The sequence below is a fragment of the Apodemus sylvaticus genome, chromosome 9 (assembly GCF_947179515.1).
Source record: "Apodemus sylvaticus chromosome 9, mApoSyl1.1, whole genome shotgun sequence".
Classification (NCBI taxonomy): domain Eukaryota; kingdom Metazoa; phylum Chordata; class Mammalia; order Rodentia; family Muridae; genus Apodemus; species Apodemus sylvaticus.
In genome coordinates this window covers 62,978,020-62,986,870 of record NC_067480.1, presented here as the reverse complement: position 1 = coordinate 62,986,870, position 8,851 = coordinate 62,978,020, and the positions used below count along the sequence as shown (strand labels likewise).

General features: G+C 35.8%; 1 pseudogene; it reads left to right on the top strand.

The window, feature by feature from the left end:
- Positions 1 to 479: 479 nt before the first annotated feature.
- LOC127693181 (uncharacterized) lies at positions 480 to 547 on the top strand (annotated as a pseudogene).
- Positions 548 to 8,851: the final 8,304 nt, after the last annotated feature.

The window sequence follows — 8,851 nt, the reverse complement described above, 5'->3', positions numbered from 1 at the left end:
AATATCTTTTTACTAATCTTAGCCTTTTTGAATATCATTTAAATATACTTTATCCCTGGAGTTCCATACAAAATGTTGACTAAAATTTTTATCACTACACGATCCTGCTAACATGTTGATTGTGATTGCCTTAACTGAGTTTCAACTAGGCAAGAAATAGTATCTCTTTCTATCAGTTGAAAATTTATGTCTGTTTTCATTTATAAATTTTCTTATACTAATTAATATTAATTGCATAATAATAACATGTTCGTATTTTTCTTATATAACGACTTTAATACTAAAACTTATTTGCATGTCTTGATAGCAATTGAAGTTTGAATTCCTGAGCCTCTAATTCTCCCTAGTTGTCTAGGAGTTTGCATCTTTAGCTGTTTTAAAGAGAATTTTTACTTGCTGCTTTTCCATGAGGCACATGTTACTCCAGAAATTAGGAATAGATTACTATAATTTATTAATGTGTATGTATGTGTGTATATATCACTTCTTGGCCTTTTGGCTAAGATCAAGTGTAGTATGTGTGTATATACTTGTCTGAATACTCCCCCCCTCTCTCTGTTTGTGTATGTATGTGTGTGTGTGTGTGTGTGTGTGTTTGTGTGATCACAGAGGTCAGAGAAAAGTATGCAATCATCTTGAACTAGATTTACAAATGACTTTTGTCCTCAAACCAAATAGGCAATCAAACTAGAACTTTATTTAAAAGTAGTTAGCACTAATAAATATTTGGACATTCTCTTCTCTGAGAATGGATTTTCTCTCTGTGTAATGTAGTTTTTCAAAATGGTTCTGTAGACACTGCACTTTACAAGTCTACCAGAGAATTCTCTGATGTAACACCAAGATGCACACATAAACATTCTCCCTCTATAGAGAGAAGAGAATGTTCCAATCATGAAGTAGTTAGATTTTACTAGCATACTCAGGTTAACACTTTAAATTTCCATAATTGTCCATGTCCAATTTTTTTTTTACTCTCATTGTTGCAGATTTATATTTTCCATTCTAGATACAAAGCAGATGTTGCACCATAACATATCAACAATGTACAGCAACCCTTAGCACAATGAAGCTTTTATTGATTTATCACCAACATTACTACAGATAGTCCTTTGGCATGTTGGAGAAAGGCCATGAGTATGGTTTTATTCCATAATGTGTATGTTGAACATTTTTCATCCCAATGACAGTTCTCACTCATCCTCCAGTAACACAAAAGGAAAAGAAAAATATGAAGTAAATAAAGAAAAATAAGATCAATTAAAAGATGTAAATTCTGATAAATTACTCTAAGTATTATATCTACAAGAATGTGTTTAACATTATCTTTTGGACTCCTAAGTGTAGAAAAGTAACATTTCAAGATAAATAATAAGGGTTACCAAGTCAATTATATGAAGGAAGAAACTATATTAGTTTCTTAGGGTGGTTGCTTAAAAGAAAGCAGCTGAACTTGTGTGAGGTGCCATTAGTGATAAACATTTTTGTGTGTGTGTGTGTGTAGAATTTAAAGTGCAAAGATAAATATCTGTAGTGTTGCTGCAGATGTGAAGCCCCAGTCAGTTTTTCTTGCTAGCTTCCATCAACAATGATTTCCTTGTATTAGAGACAGGTCACTCATTGTATTTTTACAAAGTTGTCCATTCCATAAGTCTTTTTAAAACAGAGAATATTTGAATGACACCATTTTGATGTGTTTACCCCTGAAAACATCCCATTCTACGTTACACTTATCATAATGGCTAAAATCAAAACTCAAGTAACAACACACGTCTGTGAGGAAGTAGAGAAAGGATGATGGTGGGATTGTAAACTGGTACTATCACTCTGAAAATCAATCTGTCAGTACCTCAGAAAATTGGGAAATAGTTCCACCTGAAGACCAAACTCTACCACTGCTCCTGAGCATATACCCAAAATATGCTCCAACATACCACATAATTGCTTGCTCCACTATGTTCATAGCAGCCTTATTTATAATAGACAGAAACTGGAAACAACCCAGATGTCCCTCAACAGAAGAATGGGTACAGAAAATGTGTTCTTTTGGATCTGGGATCCACCTCACCTGGGATAATGTTTCCTAGGTTCACCAATGTGCTTGCAAAACACATGGTGTTTTCATATTGAATAGTCTAATAGTATTCTATTGTACTTAGGATGGAGTGCTTGAAGTAAAGGTTAAGTTCATTGTTCCTGCAGGTCTAGGAATTCCTGAATTAAGCAGGTGACCCACCCAGCTGACGGAGCAGTCAAGATGAGGACCTCCAAGAAAAGCTAGACAACTTCCACTGGAACTCAGCCCAGTGTCTGGGGGGAAGGGTTTGCCCAAACTGTTAAAAGGTCTGGCGCCATTAAAGTTTCCAGCCTTGATCAGTGAAATATTGTCTTGGCCCGCCTTCTTTTTGCCCCTTCCCCATCCATCCCTCAGCTTCTGTTCCAGCAACCCAGTTCGTAATAGCTGAAGGCAGCTATGGAATACAACATGAAAACACTGAGGTGGTTCCAACATAAGACATTTTATGCGATTAAATTCATTTTGCAATACTAAGGTAAAAGCTTGTTTTTTTTAAATTGAATATTTTGTTTGAAAGGTTGAGTTTTCTTCTGGTATCTGAGTTCTGAGCCCAATCTATTATTTATAAGGAGTGCCTTTTAAGGTAATGCAAAAAACTTACCCTGTTTGAAAGTAATGTGTCCATATGCATATTTATAATGACTAACTAAAAAGGTTTCCTTGTCATTCAGATTATGTGGTGTTATCTTCATTTACATACTTGAATATTTGAAATCTTACTTGTGTAAAGAAGGAAAAAGGAAAATCTCAGTCTACCACTTTAGAAAATTTAAATATCAAGCATACACACACACACACACACACACAAATCACACATATGCACACATAGGGAGAGAGAGAGAGAGAGAGAGAGAGAGAGAGAGAGAGAGAGAGAGAGAGAAAGAGAGAGAACATTCAAAGAGAACTGAGTCTGTAAAAATTGGTGCCTTGAGTGTACTGAATATAGGAACAGGGTTTTATTTCCTACTTTAGACTATTTCAGCAAACCTTACATTTGCCAATTTGGAAAACAAATATTGGTACAAAAACCCAGAAACTTGACTTTAGTGTTCCTGTGATGGAGCAGGCTTAAGTGATTCTATGGTGCCTTGCAATATTTGTTGGTGCTGAGTACTATAAGGAAAGCACACACCAGCTCTGAAGTTGCTACATGATGAGGATATGGTTACATCAGACAATGAATGTTCCCCTTCTGGCCAGTGCCTTCTGCCTGGGCATATTGCCAGCTTGTAAACTATCTAAACAGGCCTGTATGACCAAAGGAAATAGAAGAAGTCATTAAAAGCCTAACAACAACAACAACAACAACAACAACAACAACAACAAAAATCCCAGGGCCAGATAGCTTTAGTGCAGAATTCTACCTGACATTCAAAGAACATTTAGTACTAATATTCCTCAAAAATTCCATAAAACAGAAAAAAAATTCTGTTCATTCTATGAAGTCCTAATTCATTCTATGAAGCCAAAAATACTCTGATACCTAAACCACACAAGGACCCAACAAAAAAGAGAAATTTACAGCAATTTTACATCTAAATATTAATACAATAATACTTAATAAAAGTCTCACAAATCAAATCCAAGGACACACCAAAACCATGATTCACCAAAATAAACTAGGCTTAAATCCCAGGAATGCAGGGTTGGTTCAATACATTTAAATCCATTAACTTAATCCACTATACAAACATAGTCAAAGGAAAAAAATCACATGATCATCTCCTTAGATGCTGAAAAAGCATTTGACAAAATACGACACCCCTAAAATTTAAAAGTATTCTAGAGATCAGGTATTCAAGGCCCATAACTACATATAACAAAAGCAATTTACTGTAAACCAACAGCCAGTATCAGTTTAAATGGGGAGATACTTGAAGCAATCCCACTAAAACCATGGACAAGACAACCACTCTGCCTATATCTATTCAATATTGTACTTGAAGTTCTAGATAGAGCAATAAGACAACAAAAGGAGATCAAGGGGATACAAATTGGCAAAGAAGATAAGGTATCCTTGTTTGCAGATGATATGATAGTTATATATATATATATATATATATATATATATATATATATATATATACACACACACACACACCCCAAAAAAATTCTACCAGAGAACTTGTATAGCTGACAAACAACTTCAGCAACATGACTGATACAAAATTAACTCAATTAAATTAGCAGCTTTTCTTTACACAAATAATAAACTGTCTGAGAAAGAAATTAGGGAACCAACACCTTTCACAATAGCCAAAAAATATAAAGTAACCTGGGGTAATTCTTATCAAACATGTGAAAGATACATATAAAAATAACTTCAACTTTCTCAAGAAAAAAACCAAAGATCTCAGAAAATGGAGAGGACTCCAATGTTCATGGATTGTTAGAATTTTCATAGTAAAAGCAGCCATCTTACCTTAAACAATCTACAAAGGCAATGACACAAAGCTCAAATCTGAGTGGATTAAGGACCTCAATAGAAAACTGAATATACTGAATCTAATAAAAAAAGAGTGGGAAAGAGCTTTGAACTCATTGAAATGGGGGAATTTTCTAAACAGAACTCCAATGGCTTAGCCTCTAAGATCAGACAGGGAACAGAGAAGGGAAGAGAAGAATGTGATCAGGTATGTGCGAGGTGAGGAGTTCCTCTAAAATGTACCAGAGACCTTGGAGGTGAGAGACTCTCAGGATTCAAAAGGAGGGACATCAGATGAAATGCTCTACAGTGGGGAGAAGGAACTTGTAGAGCCTTCCTCTATCAGAAATTCAGGTCATCATTTAGACGGATAGAATTGCCATCCTACAGTCAAAACCTCTGAGCCAGAATTGTTCCTGTCTGTAAGAACTGCAGGTTCAAAAACGTAGAGTAGCCAGAGAGAAAGGAGGTCCAGTGACAGGTCCAAATTGGGATCTAGCTCAAGCGGAGAACCCAAAGCCTGACACTATTTCAGGTATTATGGTGTGCTTACAAAAAAAGAGCCTAGCGTGACTGCTTGTATAAAGGTCTATAAAGTAGCTAAAACTATCTGATGCAGATATTTACACCAAATCAGTGTACAGAAGCTGATGATCCCTGTGGTTGAATTAGGGAAAAGCTGGAAGAAGCAGAGGAAGAGAGCGACCTTATAGGAAGACCAGCAGTCTCAACTAACCTGGACTGCCAAGATTGCGCTGACACTGAGCCATGAACCAGGCAGCATACACCAGCTGATATGATGCCCCCAATATATATCCAGCAGTGGACTGCAGTGTCTTGACTCAGTGAGAGAAGATGCACCTAACTCTCAAGAGATTTGAGACCCTAGGGACTGTGGAGGTGGTAAATCCTCTTGGAGACTGGGTGAGAAGGAAAAGGTATGGGATGTGGAACAGTCAGGGTGGACTAGAAGGGGCTAAAGACTGGACTGTAAAAAAAGAGAAAAAAAAGAATAAAGAATTAAATAATATCAACCAAGCCCAAACACAGGGACCCCAATGGAGGAACTTGAGGAAGGACTCTAGGAGCTGAAGGGGCCTTATGTGATATCAATAGGATGGGAGACCCATGGTTCTGTGAAGCCTTTGTGCCCCAGTGTAGAGGAAGGCTAGGGCAGTGAGATCAAAGTGCATAGATGAGAGGGGCAGCACCCCCATAGAAGCAGGATAAGGGTGAATGGGATAGGGGTTTTGCAGAAAGAATACTGGGAAAGGGAATAAAAATTGAAATGTAAATGAATGAAATATCCAATTTACAAATAAATAAATAAATAAATAAATAAATAAAATAAGCAACTTCAAGTAGTATATCTTAATTTCTACCAAAAATCCTTTAGAATGATAATATACTATTCATTTATGAATATGCTGTCAGAAATAAAAAAAAAGTGACATGGCATTGACCATATAAATATCAGTTCAAATATTTTCTCATGTTTATGGATTTATTGTCAACATCTTCAGTCTCTTTTGCCATATTTGTTCTCACACACAGAGAACTTCTTGAAGAATCCAATAGAAGGAAACACAGATTTCCCATCATACCTTAAACTCATCAGACGCAGGGATAATTTTAACCTGCATATTCTAAAAACATCAAATATTTCCACAATATTAATGGGTTAAAAGTAAGAACAGAAGATAATGAAATTTTAGGGTTACTAGATATGTTAAGCAAGAAAGTAAACTAAAATCTTTGGTAAATACACAAACTAAACTCTTATTGGTTGTTGATTTGAGTACTAGGTAGGAACCTAACAAAGATTGATAAGATGTAATACATCTGGAGGGAAATGGTAAATTAAGAGAAATATCAATGGATAGGCAAGAGGAAACACAAAGGAATTCTATAACTTTCAATAAATGCAATTTGTGATAAAATTGATGGAGAATATAATATAGAGAGAAAAATATCAAGTCAAGTTTGATCATTGGGTTCAGAGTGGATTAAACACATTGTTAGTAATGGTTTTCAAAACCTCTCAAGAGTCAGGAAGAGGGTATGTAGAGATGATGATTCAACAATTAAAAGCTTTAAGCTCTTGCAAAAGACCCCATCTGGTTCACCCATCCATGTTTAGTAACTAACAACAACCTATTATTCTAGCTAAAGCTATAATTTCTGAGGGCATGATATATGCATAGTTACATAGATACACAAACACATAAGTAAAAAAAAAAATTAAAGATCATACCACAAATTAAAAATATAGGCAGATCTTAGGAGATATTTTGAGGAGAGCAACTCTAAATTTTATTTTGAATTTTGAATGAAATTACTGTGACTATGAATCCTATAGATAGGATATAGATAGATAGAAAGATAGAGGCCATAAGAGAGATTTGAATACCTTTGGAGTTTCAAGCAGCTGTGGTGTTATATGAACACTTATAACTGAATCTAGGCTTTTGGCAAGAGGAGCAAGTACTTCTACCTACTGAGCCATCTCTCTAGTCTGTGAAGTGTTATTTTAAGGAGGATTTTTTGTTTTGTTTTTCTGAGACAGAGTTTCTTAGTGTAGCCCTGGGTGTAGTGGACTCACTTTGTAGACCAGGCTGGCCTTAAACTCAGAAATCCACCTGCCTGTGCCTCCCAAGCAGTAGTATTAAAGGCATGCACCACCCCTGCCTGGCTTCAAGGAGAATTTAAAACATGTGATTTTTGTCACACATCCAGGGGAGATGAAAACAATGAAAACAAAGTCAGAGACCATTGGATATTATTTAGGCACTTATTGGTCTAGAATTATCTTATTAAGTAGTGATTTTTGTCATGATAGAGAGGAAGACATACTGTACTTTAATATCTATATATTTCAAGAATTCAAAGGGCAATGGCCAGTAAATGCTTGAGAGCCAGTATATAGGTATAGAAAAAGATTACTTTTAATATATAAGTGCTAGTTTTAACCACACACACTTTTGGTTGAATTTTGATTAAATTCCTAAGTTAACAAAACAGAGTTACAAAAAGCCACAATGAACAGTTAGTACTATAAATAAAAGGGGACCCAGAGGAGAGGATGAAAAGACAGAGGCCTAGAGCTTTCTGGATCTGCTGTCTTTTGAAAGGATCTCAGTCACATCTTCATACTCCTCAGAGGGTTGTATGTGAGTGACCCTTGTTGCTTTCCTCTTTTTACAGACTGCCATCAAAGGCTGCAGCACACCCCTGCAAGTCTGGCATTCTCCTTGGCACTTGCTTTATAGTCAGGGAACTTCTTACTTCATAGCACTTGCTAATGTGGTTGAGAACATTTCTAAAGCCTTTTGGTTTAGCAACAATTTGTTCCTGAACAGAAATGTATTTCTTTCTGTTCATATCTTATTCTAAGCAGATAAAACTGGCCCCAGTTTCAAAATCTTCATGGAAATTTCTTGAGACAAATATACATGCTCCTCTTGCACAGTTGTTATTTATATGAGGCAGGACACAGTTCTAAGCTTCCTGTCAACACATTAATAGCATAAACATTTATTTAGTGTATTCTTTATTTGTAGATCAAAGTGCTGATGTAGCTTCTCTGAGTAAACAGAACAGATGTTTTCAGAAACCTATTTGGAGAGGCTTTGGAGTCCAAACTATTCCCTAGGCCCTGCAACAAAGTTGTATTATCCAAGCTGTGACACACTCTGTTTCAAATCCACAAACACCACCTGTGCCTGATCTTTCATCCATTCTCACATTACCACCTGGGCAAAAAAAAAAAAAAAAAAAAAAAAATGTTTACATTTCTACACCTCATGTGGTTGTAATTGGGTCTCCTCCACCAATAATCCAGAACAACTTCATCTTAAAGCTCCTTATACCTAATGATATCTGCAAAGTTTCCATTGTTGTCTAAAGAATTCATGGCCCCTGAGAATTAGCAGGTGGAAATGTGTGAAGGGAGCATAATTACTCTTTATACCAGAAATAGCAAGTAGTACTTCACATTGAGGAATTATTCTTCATTTTCTAATGGGTACAAATAAAGAAAATATACCATGAAATGTTTTGTTATTGTGCACATCCGTAAATGTCATGAACAACTTAAGCTATCTGTGATGTCAATAAAGTAAGTTTGTTTGGGAGCAACACTTTGTGCTGTTAATGCATCATCTTATGAACTACCGTAAATACTATTGAAGCTTTATAAATAACTTCTTCAGTATCACTAGAGAACCTGAAGCTATATTAATTGTGAGGTGCCTAATACATAGTATTTACTCTTCTTTCTACCTTTTCTTAGGAAAATAACTGTGACTTACACAGTGGCCTAGACATGAATTATCACTCTCTAATTTATT